Source organism: Pteropus medius, unplaced genomic scaffold (assembly GCF_902729225.1).
Source record: "Pteropus medius unplaced genomic scaffold, Ma_sr-lr_union100, whole genome shotgun sequence".
Lineage (NCBI taxonomy): Eukaryota > Metazoa > Chordata > Mammalia > Chiroptera > Pteropodidae > Pteropus > Pteropus medius.
In genome coordinates, this window is record NW_024354499.1 from 8172679 (window position 1) to 8191895 (window position 19217).

At 32.6% G+C, this 19217-nt stretch overlaps 1 protein-coding gene and 1 pseudogene across 3 annotated transcripts in view; both read right to left on the bottom strand.

The window, feature by feature from the left end:
• The window catches only part of LRRTM4 (leucine rich repeat transmembrane neuronal 4), a 644127-nt gene that overhangs the window by 320274 nt on the left and 304636 nt on the right, over window positions 1-19217 (bottom strand). The gene's annotated exons all lie outside the window — the stretch shown is intronic.
• Window positions 17093-17208, bottom strand: LOC120594667 (uncharacterized; annotated as a pseudogene).

A 19217-nucleotide genomic window follows, 5' to 3' on the forward strand; every position in this document is an offset into this window, starting at 1 on the left:
GTTATGTTTTGAATAAGCATCTAGGGTGTATCAGTTACTCCTTTATTGATTTTCCTAATCAGAGCCCCTCAAAATCCATAAAAATAAATGACTAGTCTAATAGAGATGAGAATTGAATTAAAATGCTTCCAAAATGATTTCCAATACCATCATGGATAGATCTTAGTAGGATTTCCTTCTAAAATTTTTAGCCACGCATAAAAATTTTGCTGGAGTTCTTACTATATTAGTGCATTATAAGTTTTTGCCCTCGTAATAAAGTCATATTTTGGGTATCATCTGTGAAACAGTTGTCCTTGGTCCTACAATGATGATTAAAGATTCTGTAAACATCCTTTCTATAATTTTGTGACATCTGATATGAGGATGAAGAAAAAAATATTCTAGAATGTTTTCCATCAGAGAAAAAGACTAATGTGAAGACAATCAGGGCCAGTTTTCTTTTCTCTATCACAGGAGCATGTGGAGGCTGGCACAAATTTCATAGAGCTGGCTTTGCTTTCAGTCTTCTACTCTTTCTCATCAATTCAAACCTCCTTCACCATTGGGGTTGAGGTTATTAATAATAACATAGAGGCAACATAAGGAAACCAGGACTGTCTTGTTAATGACTTTACCATAATTAAAATGATTTTCTGGATGCTCTTTCTTTGACATTTAATAGTATTTCTTGTTTACATACCAAAATAAATGAAACTATATACATTTTTGCATGTCTATAATATGTATGTATGTGTATATATGTGTGTGTAAGTTTTAAGACAGATATAAAGACATGGATATTTTAAACCTCTACACTGAAAATATAAGGGAATCATTTTTAGTTTATATGATTAAAAAATCATTGTGCATAATGTAAATTTCATTTGAAGCTATTAACAGAACTCTGACTCACACAAACGCGTGATTGTGTATATAGGTGTGTATATATATGTATACACACACCTGGATAATATATATGCATGTATGCTCTAGGTTATATACATTTATGTATGTGCATATATATGGGGTAAAATAAAACTAATCTACCATAGAGAACTAAAATAACTAAGTCTCTAGAGATACAAGTCAATTATATTTATGGAATCTTTAGTTGTTTACCCCAATTTCTCCTTTTCGAAACACTCAATGTTGTAAAGCTAACTTGCCTCGATTGTTTATTTCAAAGTGACTTAACCTAATAAAGGAATGCATTAATAAATAGTATTCTTAGAAATAAACTGAAAATTGGAGAGATAAAGGTTGTATTTAAGTATCATTACAATGATAAGTAAACGAGGAAATAAATATAGAAATTTCATATTGGTACTTTGGAATATATAATGTAGAGAAGCAGAGGAAAGATTTGGGAAGTGGAGGCAGATTATTTTCTAGAGTTCTGTATCATTTATTGCATCGTCCCCTTCTCTCTGGTGTGGTATATTTCTCCTTGTGCAATGAAAGCAAAAGGTTCTGCATCCAGTGTCCCAAAGGTAAGTAAAATGTGATTCCATTACAGGTAAGAAAGATAGATTTCCTTCATGAGAAATCAATTCTCTAAACTCACTTTATATGGATTCCTCTTATCCTACAAGTGAAATGTGGGATGTAAAGAGAAATATAAAATGACATAGGGGTCTTGTCAAGTCATTCCTGGAAAGATTTGAAGCTATTAATGGAGTCCTTTGGGAGCTGACTTAATATTCCCTAAAAGTAGAAGAGCAAAGTAAATGAAGGTTATCAGGTGATAAAAGGAAAATCAGCCATTTATTCTCAGCAAGGTGTTTATATCACTGGCTTATTCCAGGAGAGGTCTGCATTCCCTTGAATTCAAGAATATTTATACACTTTTTTTTTTCTATTTCTTATAGGGCATCTGAAAATTATAACATGCAAAGCCAAGGATTAATGAGATATTCTAGAATTTAGTTTTGATTCTGCTACTGGTTTTCTGAAGGTTTCTATACTTTATGCACTTAATCCATCTCTCTCCCTCTTTTCCACCCTTAATATTTTATTGTTCTCTAAGTATACTGAAAAATTTAAATAATATGCATTGTTTCTTACCATCCCAACATTTTTATTTGACTCCTTTCATCCTCAGTTACATGCCACTTAGACATTTGTCTTCCATGGCCACCCAAGCCCCAGTGCTCTCTAAGAATACTGAGCCTGACTTGATCTTAAATAAAGGAAAAGATAAAGTGTCCTCCACAAATAGCATAATCTTAGCTACACAAAGCTTCTAAGAAATCTCTGTATAAACTGGATTGGTAGCACCGTGGTACCTTGCATATGTCAAGTAAATAACTGCCAGCATGATGTGACCATAAGGATTTTCACAGAATTGTCACTTTCTATTATTGAGGAAAAATCAATGGCTTCTCCTTTGGGGTAATTTGGACATTGTAGAAGAAAATAACTATTAGTATCCCAGAGTGGTCATCAATGATCTCCAATATAATGAAATATTAATGTTAGAATTCAAATCGCAACAGCATACATAATCACAGAGATATATCTATCACATAGGCATCTTCCAAAAGGGTTCTAATATCTCATTTTGGAGGTTCTTATTCATTAGGGGAAGTCTTGCTTTATACTCTTACTATAGGTTTTCTGAATCTACTAATCACTTTGCCTCCAGAAAAGGCAGTTATCGGAATATTTATAATATGTCTCATTTTATTCTTGCCAGTGGTTTTGAGTATCACATATATTGTATATATGAGAAAATGCACAGTATTTTCTAATTTAATTAAGATACTTGCCTCTAGTTAGCAAATGAAATGATAAAAGAGAAACAAGGCTCAGATGCTTAAATGTTTTAATCCAGAAGTCTTCACTTTGTGTTTGTTTTGAAAACAGGTCCAGGAGTCTTTCCACTTCCCCTGTGTTTCAGATCCATATGGTGTGCTCACAATTAAATGCTTCTTAAAACACTCTCTAGTTTCCCTATACATGCTTAGTCATTATTCTTTAATTAGTCCCTCTACCATGAAAAGTATAACTTTAGAAGAAGAACAAATAACTGGATGTTAGAAAAGGTGAGAAAGAGAGACATTTGCTTCATATTCTAGAGTGTGTGTGTGTGTATGAGAGAGAGAGAGAGAGAGAGAGAGAGAGAGAGAGAGAGAGAGAGAGAGAAAGAGAAAGAGAAATTAGACATAAAACTATCAATAAAAACAAATTTTTTCTTCTTTTTCTTTTTTTTTTGAGTAACTTGTATCCTAGCCCTGAAAATATTGTTCAATGCAGCTTGCAGTTTGTGATATACTAAACTTTATACATGTTTACAATCCAGAGACTATGAAAATAAAACAGAAGTTGGAAGTGTGGCTTAGAGCCAAGAACATGAGTAATTTGTCATAGCTGTTTTTAATGTGTATCAGTGCTTTCTAATGGATTTATTACTAGGGAAAATAGTTAGAGGGGAACACTTATTGAATTTCACAAAAACATGAGTATAATTGAATGTATTATTGACTTGATATATATCCAAATTTATTAACAAGTAGGTATTATTCAATTGTTCAGGTTTTTCAGAGGTCAATATACTTCTCTCAAGGCTGATAAAATGTTACTAGACTTCCACGTCATTATTTGGATTCTTTAAGGCAGAGGACTCAAATAGACATTTCTCCAAAAAGGACATACAGACAACAGATGAAAAAAAAAGATGCTCATATCACTGCTCATCAGGGAAATGCGAATTAAAACCACCATGAGATATCACCTCACACTGTCGGAATGGCTATCCAAAAAAATAAAATAAATAAAATAAAATAAATAAAATAAAATAAAATAAAATAAATAAAATAAAATAAAATAAAATAAAACAAAACAAAATAAAATAAAATAAACCCTTAGTCCTAGAGAACTTCAAAAAATTAAAATAAAGCTTCCATAAGGCCCAGAAATTCAACTTCTGGATATTTATCTGAAAAAAAAAAAAGAAAAAAGTGATTCAAAAAGATATACATACTCCTATCTATGTCCATTGAAACACTACTTCTAAGACATGGAAGCGACCTAGGTATCCTAGATGAATGAACAAAGATGCGGTACATATATTCAATAAAATATTATTCAGCAATAAAAAATAATGAAATCTTGTTATTTGTGACAATATGGAGGGACCTAGAGAGTATTGTGCTGAGTAAAATGAGTCAGGCAAAGACAAATACCTCATGATTTCACTTATATGTGGATTCTAAAAAAAGAAAACAAACAAAACAGAAACAGACTATTAGATATAGAAAACAAGATGATTGTTGCCAAATGGTAGGATGTGTGAGGATAAGTAAAATTAAAAAAATATATATTTTTAGTCTTTTATGTCATTATTTGGATTATTTAAGGCTATGGAAGGCTGAGTTTTATTTTCTTTTTGATTATTATTTGTAAAATGTGAAAAGTGTTAGATTTCCAGTATAAAAATAATAATGGTTATTATTTTGGGTTCAAGGCACTATGTTATAATATATCATTATTATTTTATTATTTTATTTCCCTATGTGTCACACAAAGAAGGGAAGCCTGATATGTGAATATGCACTAAACAAAGCTCTATGTAACATTTTATAGGCATTTAAACATTTTATAGACATTTAATCATCATAGCAACCTGTGGGGGTAGGTATTAGTGTTATTTCCATTTTACTGACAAAGAAACTGAGATTCAGGGAGGTTAAACTAAACAAGGTCGCTCGTCTCATTAGTGTCAAAGCTGGAATGAAACATGAGCTCTTTTGAAGTCTCAGCTGTCTTAGCACCAGTGTCTCCATCATATGTTAAACACATAAAACTGAACTGGTGGAGTTAGCTTGTCTTTTGCTCGGTATTATAAATACCTGGGTTAAGGGTCATAATTGAACAGAAATTGTGGTTAACAATATGCTGTGTGTTATCAGAACACAATTTACTTGAAAAGAGTGGTATATTTCAAAGGAAGGTAAAAAATAGCCAAATATAAATTTCTCTGTTTTGTCATTTTGTCAAAGATCAGCCTTATCTGAGATGGACACTTTGGAGAAAATGTCAATAGTAAGGACATTGGAGAAGAATTTAGAATAACAGTTTCAAAGGTAAGATCTAACACCCTTCTCCCCCAAACCCATTCCCCCACCACCGCCCCGGCTTTATCAATAATCTTTCGGTGAATGTATCTGACTGGTAAATACTTAGAAGGAAACATCCCTTAAAATTTCAGAAGTAGAATCTTGAGAAAAAGAGGAGAGAGGAAGGGAAAGGGGAAAAAGAAAGAGGAGATAGAGAAGTGGAGAAGCAAGTGAAAGAGGAGGAAGATAAAAAGCAGCTGAGTGTAGACATTAAACCACTACTACCTGATATTTATTTGCCTAGAGCGAGCCAGCAGCTTCACAGAGAATCTAGTTATTGACCATAACCAATGGCCAAAATAAGCATTTTGAGTATAAATTATGTCTTTATTGAGTTTCATTTGTTTAGAAATAGGACTAAGTTAGTATTGGCAGCTTGCAAATATCTAAGACAGAGAGAGGCCAGCTCAGCAGTAACTGAGATAAATATCGAGAATAGTTAGTAGGACACGACACAGCTTATGCTTCTTTTTCTTCATTATTTTTCTCAGTTTACTTTATTTTCTTTCTTTTTTTCTGGAAAAACAAAAACAAAAACAAAAACAAAACACTTAATGTCTTTGCTGCCTATGTCTAAATCTGCTAGGAACATCCACAGATCATGGTTTATACTTGCCAAAGCACTATAAGACAAAAATTTGTCTAATCAAATTAAGAACATAAAAGTGAGCTACTGCAAGGGTCAGTTCCGTATCAAGGTGAATTAACTTTTACTAAGAGATAATTGGGAAAGATGCCATTTAGCTTCATCAACTGGTAGGCTAATGATCCAAGGATTTTGTGCTTTTAAAGTCACATACTTCAGTTCTGCCATGTAATTAAGGCATACTAATTCATATTTAGATGCTGAGTGACAAACTATTTCTCTGCATGGATGTGTATGCAACCTGTTCCTTTGGGTACCATGAAAAAAATAGCACAATGACAATTGTCTCCACACTATATGACTACTATGTCATTAAATGTCACTGACTCTTGAGGTTTGTATTACCACAGACAATTAGAATAAAATTATGTGGCTATACTTTGTTTCATTTTATTTTCCATATAGATATATGGGGAATTATAAACCACTGTTATTTGAAATACTAAGAAGATATTTAAAAAAATGACATATCTGCCAAATCCAAAAATCAATGTTGATATACTTTACCTTTATAGCTAACATTAAAAATAGTAAAGATTAAAAACCACTAGAAAAATTCTGTTAAATACAAATATAGAGTATACTGTACCTATCTAATAATTATTATATTTCATGATATATAATCAAAAGCTATAATATATAAATATACAAAATACATATTATATATAATATATATTATAGCTCAAATATATAACTTGAGTGAAAATCCATAAATGTCAAGAATCAAGAGATCATAGAGATAAAATTTAACACTTTTTTAAAGGTAAGGTGCTAGCACTTCATATTAAATTTATATAAAATTTAGATTTTATAGTATCATGGCTTGTTAATGAGAAAGTGCTTAAGGTTTCTTAGCAGGTGGCTTACAGATGCGGGCACCTTGCCCAGTGTGAGGTGATTGTTTTTAGATTGATGACGTCCAACATTTTCATGTACACTTCTTTTTCCATTAGGTAGATCAGCTTTCTATTAACTGAAGGAAGTTCAAGGTTTGGGAGATATTTGTTGCTTAAAAAATATGTTAAATATATTTATGGCATTCATGGATTTCATTCTCTTATTAAAGAACACCAAAAATTAGACATTTTAATATTCACATGATTAAACGTATCAAATTTCTTGTAACTCATATAGTTTTTTCTTTCATTCTCAATTTTTTACTTGTTACAATTTTAGTTCTTACTTTCATATCATCTTTGTTAACTTGAAAATATTATTTAAAAAAAAATGTACTGAAATCTTACTATAACAGAGCCCTGATAAGGTCAAATGCTATAGATCTTTTAGGTAAAGAAAACTCATGAGAATATAATTTTCATCATGTAAGTAGTCAATCACAAAATGAATTAAATGAACATAAATAATTTATTTACCACGTCTATGCTCAAGTTACAATGTAAAAGGTGAATATGCCCATTTGAAGACAAGATCACATAACAGTAAATAGCAAGTTGAATTCTACAGAAAGGAAGCAAGACCCTTAAGAGCATTTGAAACTTTCAGAGGCATCAATGACACTTATTTGGAAGGCACTTCAAATAGAAATACCAAAATTACTTTGACTAAAAATTATAAGTGAAATGACAATGAATAAAAATGGATGGTAAAAACTTTCAATCTAAAATTTGCAACCCAAGATCAGCGGTTCCCCATCTCCTACAGAATCAGTGTCCCAGAAGGCACTGGCCAGCATGTGGGGCTTACATTACTAGCCATAGTCTTGATAGTGTTCAAAGATGCCAGAGCTTTCTCTGCATGAGGCGGGACCATGACTCCCTTTTCAGAGAGATAGAGTGTTCCTCTTTTGAGGGACATTCATTATGTCCAATGGTACATGACTTCACTTTCGTCATCATAACCAGGGTACAGTCATCAACAAGGAGTTCGCCACCGTAGTGAGAACAAAACTCTAATTTAGTTTTTAGTCTTCTGAGCTTACGAAACTCCTACAATGTATGGATTAGACATCAGTATGGTCAGTGACAGTACCATATATATACAATAAAATGAGTTATGGAAGAACTTAATCCAGAGTGTAAATGCCACATTTTCTATTACAATAACTCATTTTGATTACTGCGCATCACTTCATTTCACAAATTCATAAATCTGCCATGGAGAAGAAAGCCAGTGAAAATGTGAACAGATATTGCCAAGATGGAGTCATTTATGTTAGGAAAACTAAAATGGAGCTGGGAGGTCGCGAAGAAGTTTGTCTCATACACGTTTCATTCAACACATTTCTCCATGAACTTTTGAACTCAGCCATGCCTGGACCTTACCCCTTCCTCATCATGCCAACCAGGTAATCTACATTCTTCATTGTAAAAGGAGCCAACCCATTTTGCCAACCAGCATCTTTCCTTTGCACGTTAAACTCAATCAATCTCAATTAACCTATAGAATCCTTCATTTACACAAAGAGGAGCAGAATGAGAATGACATATGTAACCTGAGCCTCTAAAAGCCCTGCATTTCGTGATTCTCTTCGGAGAACACGTCTGACTGCTAATTGAATCTGTGTTTCACAGTTGCAATCTCTGACACTCAATTAAATACTTTTTATTTCCCTTTTAGCTTAAGCTTCTTAATTTATAACACTCTGAAAATTCTCAATAAACAATTGATTATGGGAAGTTTACTATTGTGAATATTCTTTATTTTTTTTGCAGCATTATTTTTGAAGGTTTAATAGATATAGTATTTTATATATCTATATTTTGTATATTTTATATGTGTGTATATATATGTATATATACATAAGGATTACATATTTCTCATATTTGTAGTGGTTACTTTTAGAGGACTAGCTTCCCAATTTTATATATATATATAAACAAAATTTTAACAAAATTTAACAAAATTCAGAGGACTAGCTTCCAAATTTTATATATATATAAACAAAATTATAAACAAAATATAATAACAAAATTTTATGTATATATATATTATATATATATATATACATAAAATTTAGAAGCTAGTCCTCTGAAAGTAACCACTACAAATATGAGAACTACAAAGAAATATATAACAAAATGAGTAAGTAAATAAAATTATATTTTTTAAAGTGGGTTGCCAAACTCACTTGACATTTGTTTGTGGTTACTAATGTTGTTATTATATATTATATTATATTATATTATATTATATTATATTATATTATATTATATTATATTATATTATATTATATTATATTATATTATTATATACCTCAACTATTAGTGGATATTATGGCACAATACCCCTAAGGATACAAGTCTCACAAATCAACAGTTGAAACTGAAACTCAATGAAATTTCATTGCAAAGAGGTAATAAGAAGATATAAGCCCTGGGCTTCAACTCCAAAGTCTCATCTTAATTGTTATTCGGTTTTGGCTTATTACATTCATCTCTAGAATTCATGTTTACTGTCTGTGCTAGAGCCAGTGCTGAAATAGACTCAAAATCTGAAGTCATCAACACACTGAAGTAAGGCAGTCCCTCCTTACACTCTGTTTTGCTTTCCATGGTTTCAGTTACTCCAAGTCAATAGCAGTTCAAAAATATTAAGTGGAAAATTCCAGAAATAAACAATTCATAAACTTTAAATTGTGCACTATTCTAAGTGTGATGAAATCTCGAGCCATCCAGCTTCATCTTGCCCTAGACATGAATCATACCTTTGACCAGCATCTTCATGCCTTATACACTCCACGCCTGTTGGTCATTTAGTAACCACATCTTCATCAGATTGACTGTTGGGTATGGCAGCGCTTATGTTCCAGTAATCCTTATTTTATTTAATGTCTCATTCATCTCACTTCATCTCATCAGGTAGGCATCTTATCCTCTCACATCATCACACAAAGGGTGAATAAAGTATAATAGGACATTTTGAGAGAGAAGAGAGACCACATTCACATAACTTTTATCACTGTACATTGGTATCGGTGTTCTATAATCAGATCAATTAATTATTCTAACTATAAAACAATTATTCTATATTTTTACTGTTGTTAATCTCTTAGTGTTTCTAATTTATAAATTAAATTTTATCATAGATATTTATGTATAGAAAAAAAAACATAGTCTATATAGGGTTTGATACTCTCCAGAGTTTCCGGCATTGACTGGGGGTCTTGGAACATATCCCTGTATAGACAAGAGTACAAATAATAAGTGTACCTCACATTAAAGATTGTAGGTTTTATAGTTTAGCCACAGGATGGTCAGTTCTAGAAAATGATTTCTAGAAGTCTTCTTCAGTAATCCCAACATTTAGAATTAATACCTTTGAAAATATATGAGGACATTTACAACATCAACTCATTTTACATTTTTTCACCACACATTTTTGAGAAGATTTTTTAGCAGGCTGAAAATCCTCTATGACATACCCTGTGACTGAGTGCTTGTTCTTGTTTCCATGGTTTCCTGAGATGTTTAGTCCATGGATTAGAACTGATCAAAAACCTAATGAGCCATTCTCTTTTCTGTTGCTGCTTGTCACCATCTCTCTCTCCCTCTCTCTCTCTCTATCTCTCTCTCACTCCCTCTTCCTCTCCCTCTCCCTCTTTCTCTCTCCCTAAGCTTCACTAATTAAAGAAAAATATAATAGTTGTATTGATAAGTATATATGATGATATTTACTTTTAATTAAATATCCTAAGTGTATTAATAATTAATTCTCAAATTCAAAGGTTAGGTACTATTACATTCTAGATGTTTGTCCCCAGTGAATAAGTCAGGTGAATCAGTTTTAGTATAATAACAAGATTTTCTTGATTCCTGGAATCCAAAGTGAAAAACTTATATAAACTTCAGGAAAGGATATCCATAAACATGAATTAAAGAAGAGAATAATGGTGGTGACACCTTATATGTTTACAGAACTAAAATGTTTCAAGATAGTTTTATATATATATATACTCTAATCTGATTCTCATAACATATAGTCTCCAACACTGTAAGATACCAGTTTTATTTTTTCTTTTTCTTTTTACTTTCTTTTTCTTTCTTTCTTTTTTTTTTTTTTTTTTTTTTTTTTTTGCACTTATAGAAGAGAAAATTGAATGGCAGTAATGTTAAATAATTTTTCAAGGTCCTACTTCTTTTGTGACAATGCCACAGTATGAATCTAAGTTTTTCAGTTCAGGGAATTATGTTGTATCAAATAATAACATTTTCCTCATACCTGGGTTCTCTGTCCTCACACTGAAACACAATTAACACCAATACAGCCAATAATAAGACAAAATATGAAAGATGCAAAACTGAAAGACAGATTAGATAATTTTTAAATTTCTGCTCCTAATTTCCATTGTAAGTACTCTGAGTAAAGTATCCTCAATTAGCAAATTTTGGCAGTTCTCTTATTTAAATCAGCCAATCTTTATAATCAAAGAGATTTTAAGATAATTATATCTTCATTTGCCCTTCAAATATTATTAGTTTGTATAGGAAAAAACACTGTGATACTTGTTCACTTTTGTTTAATAAATTTCAGTGCTCTATTTTACTTTCCCTCTTTGTGATGGTAAAAGACATATTAATTTTGGTATCAAGAATATGTCAGGGACATCTTCTTTGAGATGGTGATCTGAGCTCATGCTTATAAATTTTCCTTTCTCTCCAAAACCTCAGTGAAAATAATAAATAATGTACAAAAACAGAGAAAGCATGCAATGAAAGTGTGAGAATAGAGGACAAATGTATCATCTACAAACCAGGAGCTTTTCAGAACTTCTGCAAAAGAGAGGTGGGTTGAAAGGAGGGCCAATCAATTCATTGTTGACAATATGTATAGTAAGAGCCCAGAGGAAAAATAAAGGCGAAACTAGTTGAGAATTTTTCATGCCAATTGCCAATTGCTAGCTTAGAGGCAAGGGGTGAGATCTAGATACTTTGAGTCTTCTATAAAGTCATTAAGTTAATGAGTTCACACACAGCTAAAAACCCAGAGATCATTCCATAACTTACTGTTCCATGGTAGGTTCCTCTGGAAGCAGATTCAGGGATAGAGTTTAATGTTTAGGATATTTATCAGGAAATGCCCATCAAGACAACAACCATGAAAATGAGGGGAAGGAAAACACATTAAGCAGCATGAGAAGCTGAGCTGTGGGTAAAGGTCTGATTATGAGTTTAACTAACCCAGTAAGGGGCTATGGAGCTAGAATGGTACTTCCAAGTTGTTCCAAAGTGAGCCAAGACGGCCAAGCCATTATGACTCCACACCAAACAGTCACTGAATGTGGATCTTCATGAGAAGCGCTGTGGCCTTGGACAGAGTGGCTTTCTGTAATTAAGGTAATTCCTGAAGGAACTGTTAACAGAAGGCTGCCTGCTGACAACACCCCCAAAGGCTAGACTACAGATCTCTCCTTGAAGGGGGACCAGGGCAACATATCAAAGTGTTCACCATACTTATTCCAGGTATGATGAGATTATTATATTAAGTGGGAACAAAAATAACACTGTTTTGTGACAATAGTCATGTTGGGTAGTGAAGGGAACCTAAAGCCAGCTATGGATAACGTGGAAGAGGAATTCACAGGCCTGCAAATATCTGCCACAGATGCCTCCATCTATAGCTCTACTAGACTGCTGATAGAAGCAATAGGACTTCAGCATTAGAAAAATAAAACTCCACAAGATCCAAGGTTTTCCTTCTCTTTTTATGTGACTGAAACTGGAAGAGAGAGGCATAAATATGATAAAATTCCTCCGAGCTCTCAAACTGTGTGATAGCCTATAGACTGTAATATGGAAAGAAATTAAGGAGAAAAATATAACACAAGTCACAAAACAAGATTCAGTAATTCTAAAAAAGAAAACTATCTGAGGAACAGGAGAAAATACATTTGTGATGCAGTCGTTGTTGAAAGGACCACTAAAAATTCTTTGAAAGAGATTTGAGAGGATGTTGGCTTTATGAACTAGGGAAAGACTGAGATTGGAAATGTATGCACTGATATAAAAAAAGGTTTAGAGAAAAAATTTTAAAAAGCAATAATGCAAATTATGTGCAGCAAATAAAATATGTACAAAACTAATGTACAAACTTGAAAAGAATGTCCAAACATATCCATTTCAGCAAAAAAGAATGGCAACATGAATAGGAAGGGATAAAGATGATAGGGATAGAATAAAAAGCTAGGAAAGATACCATATTCATGGAACAGAAACACTGAAAATAAAGAGCAGAACAACTAACAGAGAAATATAAATTAAAATATAGTTTTAAAAAGTCAGAAAACCTTGTCGTCTTTTTTTCTCTTATCTACATTTTATAATATTGATACGGTACATATGTTAATTTCATGACAAAATCAGTGAATGATATTAAGAAGAATATTTCAAGGAATTGAAACTTTGTCAGAGTTTTTCTCATAAAATTTGCACATGCACAAGTAAGAGAGGCAATCCCTAGGAGCATTGCTTATACATCCTTGCTATTGTGTTCCAAAGGTTATCCTTCTGCCAAGAAAATTTAAGATCAAAGTTTTTCAAATTCCATTACTGCTACAGCCCACTCTATATGCCACCATTAATCCACAGTCCTTCATCTACTTGAAGCTGCGCATATAGTATTAAAAATATGATCTTTTAAAATCTATATTCAGAACTCTTTAGTTGATGGTATATACTTAACCTCTTTTTCATATATATTTTTTCTCTTAAACCCATAGTTTTAGAAATAGGCTTCAAATACTATATCATTGAACATATATATTTTTTTCTCTTAAACCTTTAGTTTTAGAAATAGGCTTCAAATACTATATCATTGAACACTTTTGTCCCTAGAGAAATAATATCCTGTTCTCCATATTATTCTATGATTGCAAATCTAAGGACTGAGAACTTAATTATAATAGTGTAGGGTTTCATGTCTAATTTTAAGGAAGATGTTTACAAAATTGTTCTAAACTTTTTTTTTTTATTCTCAGCTATCTTCATTTGACCCCAAGCTTGTAAACTTCAAGATCAGTTTCTCTGCTCACCTTTTGGTTATGGGGGAAACACAGCATTTTAGTTATTTGGGAAACATATTTTCATGGACCTATCACTGTATCTTGTTTTAACCTTTAGAAGGTAAACTAAGCTGAGATACTGAAACCTATGAAACAAAAGACCTTGTTTCAACTGAGGGTTGTTGAAAATTAGCAAAAAGAAAATGGAAGTTTCAGAAGTCAGAGAAATAAAATTTGCTTTTTACTTTGTTGCCATAATCCCCGTTAGTTCCTTGAAAAGCCAGCAATGTCTATGAGGTAGAATCCAGAGATTCCAGAAAATAAACATATGTTTCACTAATGTTTTGTTATTTCATTCTAATGAATGCATTTTAGAGTGTTGGAATCAATTCAAATCTCCAAGCAGTCAAATCAACCTTAAGTAAGTTTCTTTACCCAGTTAAGCAGCTTATTGAGACAGAAATAAGGATCTCTCGTCTCTTCCTCATTTTCTTCTTTTCTTATCAAAAATTACTTGAGCATTTGATTAAATATATTGAAACCAAGAAAAAATTACTTGAGCAATACATTTTTCCAAACCAAAAAAAAAAAAAAAAAAAATTAAGGGAGCTAGTTTATCCGAAAAAGCAATTGAAATTAATTTAATAATGAAAGCAGCAGTAATTAGCTGGCAATTTCTGATTTTGTAATAATTAACAAAATTTTGAATTTTAAAAACTATGCAACTTTCACAAAGGAAAATAAGAATACCCTATAAATGGATTTAAGCTAAATGTTTTTCTTTTTTTTTTCGCTACACAAGTATTTATTTTCCATTAAATCTATAAGAGCACTGAGTTCAAAGGCATGGCTTCGATATTATTAGTTTTTATATTTGCACCTGCTGTTCATTGCCAATACAATAGGATACTCAAGAGCTCTCTGCTCAGAGAAGTCGCTGATACAGTTATAAGCCTCCAAGAGGGATTTCCCATCCCAGATGACAGGAATCACAAGTATATCAAATCTAACGGCACAGTTCAGGCAATAAAACATATGTTCCAAGAGCACTTTTAATTAGGACAGGGACTGTTAGTGTGCAGGAGAGCAGAGCAGAATTAATGGCACAATGCTTCTCTGTGGGCTCTGAGGTTGGTTTTCAAGTGATTAGAAAATATCTGTCATGCACATTATGCCATCACCATTCTACCCTGTTACCAGAACTCTTTTTAATTTGGGTTTGAATTCTCATTCAGACAAGTTTTTCTCCCCTGACTTCAATACTTTCCCGCCTACCATGGAAGTTTTTATTTTTTCCAAATTCTATCTAGTTATTGTTACAGTGCTGCAAATATTACTTAGAAGATAGAAGAGAAGTGAGTTGTTTGCAAGCCATGACAGCTTCAGTTAAAGCTCCTTCTTAGACTCAATTGACAAAATTCAAAAATATAAGTATAAACTAAGGAAAGAGAATATTGATATAAATTGGGGTGATATGTAAAGAGATATATACTATAAATTATGCCAAGTATGAAAATGAAATGAATTTCATCTACTTGTAGGTAAAATAGGGTTTTTACCTTTATTATTTTTTAAACATTGATGGCTTCCAAATATTTGCTCAAATATAGCTTATATCATGCAGATTTTGGTGCTGTGAAACATTGCTGAATTTATTATTAATAATGAAGTGAAAGTTGCAACTATTGTTATGTTGGAAGATTTCTCCAGTTTATATAACCTGAGCATGCTTTACACTCAAAATGTAATTTTTTTTTTCTGTTTTCTTTAAAGTTTATACATTTGGTCATGTATCTTGGTTGCTGGGTAATTTTCAGTTGAATGCTGGACACACTGTTTGAAAATGTATAGGAATATTTTGAGAAAATAGACTATGTTTTGTTTTGCTTCAGAAAATTTTCTTTCTGGCCAGTTTTTAGGATTGGAACATCTTAGACCAGTCCAGTTTGAAATTGAGCTGATTTGAAGCAGGACTTCAGATTTTGTTAGGGAAGATTTGTTTCTAGCTACCCCAAATGTTTCAAATGAAAAGCTAGAGTTTTATAAGGTCTCCTCCTTTATGACTCTATAAGTGATTTTTCTAAGCCCTTTTTACAATGGTTGACATGCCTTGGCAGCCAATTTGATGGCTCCATCTCTTGGCACATAACCACTTACTTTATAGTATCTAACTTCCATTGTAACTTATACCTCATAAACATTACAATTTGCTATCCCTTGGGTTGCTATTGACTTCAGCCTGGAAAATGTATTGTGAAAATGGCTTGGATGTCTTGCAAAATGAAAATTATTTGGTACACCTTGAAATGATGGTGGAAAATAAATAGGGAGATAAGTATGACAACTATTGTGAAACAAAAGGCAGCTTGGACTTTTATTTAAAATGCCATGCACAGGATGTGTGGAGTTTAGCCTCTCCACAGCTCATCATTTGTCTTCCTTTTTTTCTAAGAACTAGATATACAAGTAGTTGGCATTGCCCAAAAAAAACTCCCAGCATTAACCAATTTGCTTTTGTAAACGGTCATTCTGTTTCATTTGATTCGAATAATGGAAATGAAGAGGAGAGTCAACTAACTGCACCTGTTGTAACAGGAATCAGACATAGAAAGAAATGTCAGGAGAGGTGGGAAGAGTTGATTTAGAATTAGAAAACGGGTAAATAGAAAACATTTGCAACTGATGATTCAGGAAGCAGTGTGTGTGTGTGTGTGTGTGTGTGTGTGTGTGTGTGTGTGTGTGTGTGTGTGTGTGTGTGTGTGTGTGTGTGTGTGTGTGTAGTACAGCAATTCACAGGCTGTTTGTGAACTCTTATCTAGGATTTTTGATGTTCATATCCAATGAGGAAACAAAAGATGGGAAGTATAGCAGTCTTATAGCAGAGATTCTTAACATTGTCATTCGCCCTTAGTTTTTATACAGTTAGGAAAATTTTATCCTATGCCTTCTCAAAGATATTTCTGCGGTTCTTGAAAGAAATAACTTTTAAAAGGAACACTTAATTATGTCAACAGAAAATCTTAATTCAGGGGTCCACCTAAAATTTTATGCAAAATGTTGTTTGTATATATTTACACCACATTTTTCTAAGCTTAGAATCAAGAGCTGTGGTAAATATTATAGCCACTGTGACTAGTGAGCATTTCAAATATGAGCAGTCGGAACTGAGATGTGCTATAAGTGAAAAAATACACACTGGTGTTCAAAAACTTGATATGAAATAATATATCTTAAAAATCTTTTGTCAAATATGTACTGAATAAAATAATTTAGATGTATTAGGTTAAGTAAAATATATCAATTTTTTTTTAAGGCGAGGCAATCCTTGGTTGACCTCACAGATTGCAAAGACCATGTCAGCTTGCAATCCCTTATTTTTTTATTTTTTTATGTCTACAGCACCTGGTCTTCCTAGGTGGTCTTCCATCCAAATACTAACCAGGCCCGACCCTGCTTAGATTCCGAGATCAGACAGGATCGGGCTTATTTAGGGCATGACTGTAGACAAAATATATCTAATTTTTATTTGTTTTTTTATTTGTTCAATGTGGCTATTAGAAAATGTAAAATTTCACATGTGACTCACATGTATGTTTTCCATTATATTTCTATTGAACAGCATTTATCTAAATCTTTCATTAATTTCACAGATTCCTTTGTCTATTAAAGAAGAACCAGAGTCTCATAGGGTCTCTACATGTAGAGAAAGAGTTTGTCATCCTGGTTGCAGAATAAGTATTTGCTAAATGTATCTGATCTGTGGAAAATGTGAAAATCATTTTGTCAGGGGCATACAAAACCTGTTTGAGTTTTTATTAAGGAGATTTAGTTACTGACATATCAGGCTTTTCTGAGAGACTTTAGTCTACTAAGAAAGATTTCTGCGTGCAGGAAGAATCATGTGAGAACTTCTGAATGTGACTTGGTGCAGACCCACATTCATTAGGAGCTTCATGCCTCATTGGTGAGCAGTTCCTCACTGAACTTGGACTCCCAGGCGGCCACCCCAGTCATTTTCTGCCTCACTCCCCCTCCTGACTTGACAGAGCTCTTTCCTTGGCTCTGCCCACGGCTCCGCATAGCCTCACTTACATACACTATTGACTTGATGAAGGCAATCAATGTGGTTCTTTTTCTCTAAGCAAGTGAAAATTTGTTTTTATACCTGGTTAATTTGTACACATTAATACTTTTCCTAGCTGCTTTTGGATCTCATCTATTTAGGAGAGAGGAAAAAAGAGCAACTACTTTGCCACAGAATTTGAACCTTAAGTAATGGAGCTGAGCTCAGGTGTTATATAAGCTTGTGCAAAAATGGAAAGAAAATTCTCCTCATAAAAGATTATTTAGGCTAAGTAATAGAGATAATAAGATACCCAAATTCTCTTTTCTTTTGCATTTTTCTCTATTTTTAAAAATAGAGTACAAAAGGCCCAGCCTATCACAACGTCACCAGGATATAGCTTCAGCATTTTATTATTTCTCTTTTTCCACTCCTTTTTTAAAAATAAGAATTGTTGCATAACAAAGTGAAGATTTCAACATCCTCCTAATAAAACACTACCTTTACAATTCTGTAAGCTTGCTGCATGGTGGAGGCTAAATCACTGAGGGACAGACAGACTGATTAACTGCATTTATAAGAATGATCTAGAGACTCCTGGTCATTTTAATTTCTCATTTTTTTGTAAACTCTGTTTTCAAGTGGCATTGCATTTTGAATTTACATAATCGCACATACAGATATTACATATATAAATAATATACACATATATATCTTATATATAATGTTTATAGATATATATGTATAGGCATGTATATATCTACATACATATATATAATTTTATATATGATGTTCCTACATAATTGAAGAAGAATATGCAAGAAACTAATATAATAGTTGTCTGTTAAAAGATCAGCCTGAAAGGCTGAGGAACACAGGTGGCTAGATATCATTTTCACTTTTTAAATTGTATGCCATGTGCATATATTATTCAAAAAAAATATTTTTAAGTGAAATCACTGTGTCTGTGTCATATTTTCCTTACCACCACTACCCCTCAACTTCCATATCCTCTTCTATTGTCTTAATCTTTTTTTTAATTGTATTAAAATTATTGGGGTGATATTGGTTAATACAATTATATAGCTTTCAGGTATACAATTCTGTAGCGCATCATTTGTATAATGTATTGTGTGTTCACCATCCAAAGTCAAGTCTCCTTCCATCAGTGTATATTTGACTCCCTTTACCCTTTCCTACCTCTCCCTCTCCCCATTTCCATCTAGAAACCACCATACTATTGTCTGTCTATTTTTTGTTTGCCTGTTTTGTTTATTTGTTGCTTTCTGTTTTATATCCCACATGTGAGTGAAATCATGTGGTTCTTGACTTTCCATCTGACTGATTTTGCTTAGCATGATATTCTCAAGATCCATCTATGTTGTTATGAATGGCGCAGCCACTGTGGAAAACAGTATGAAGATTCCTGAAAAAATTAAGAATAGCTTACCA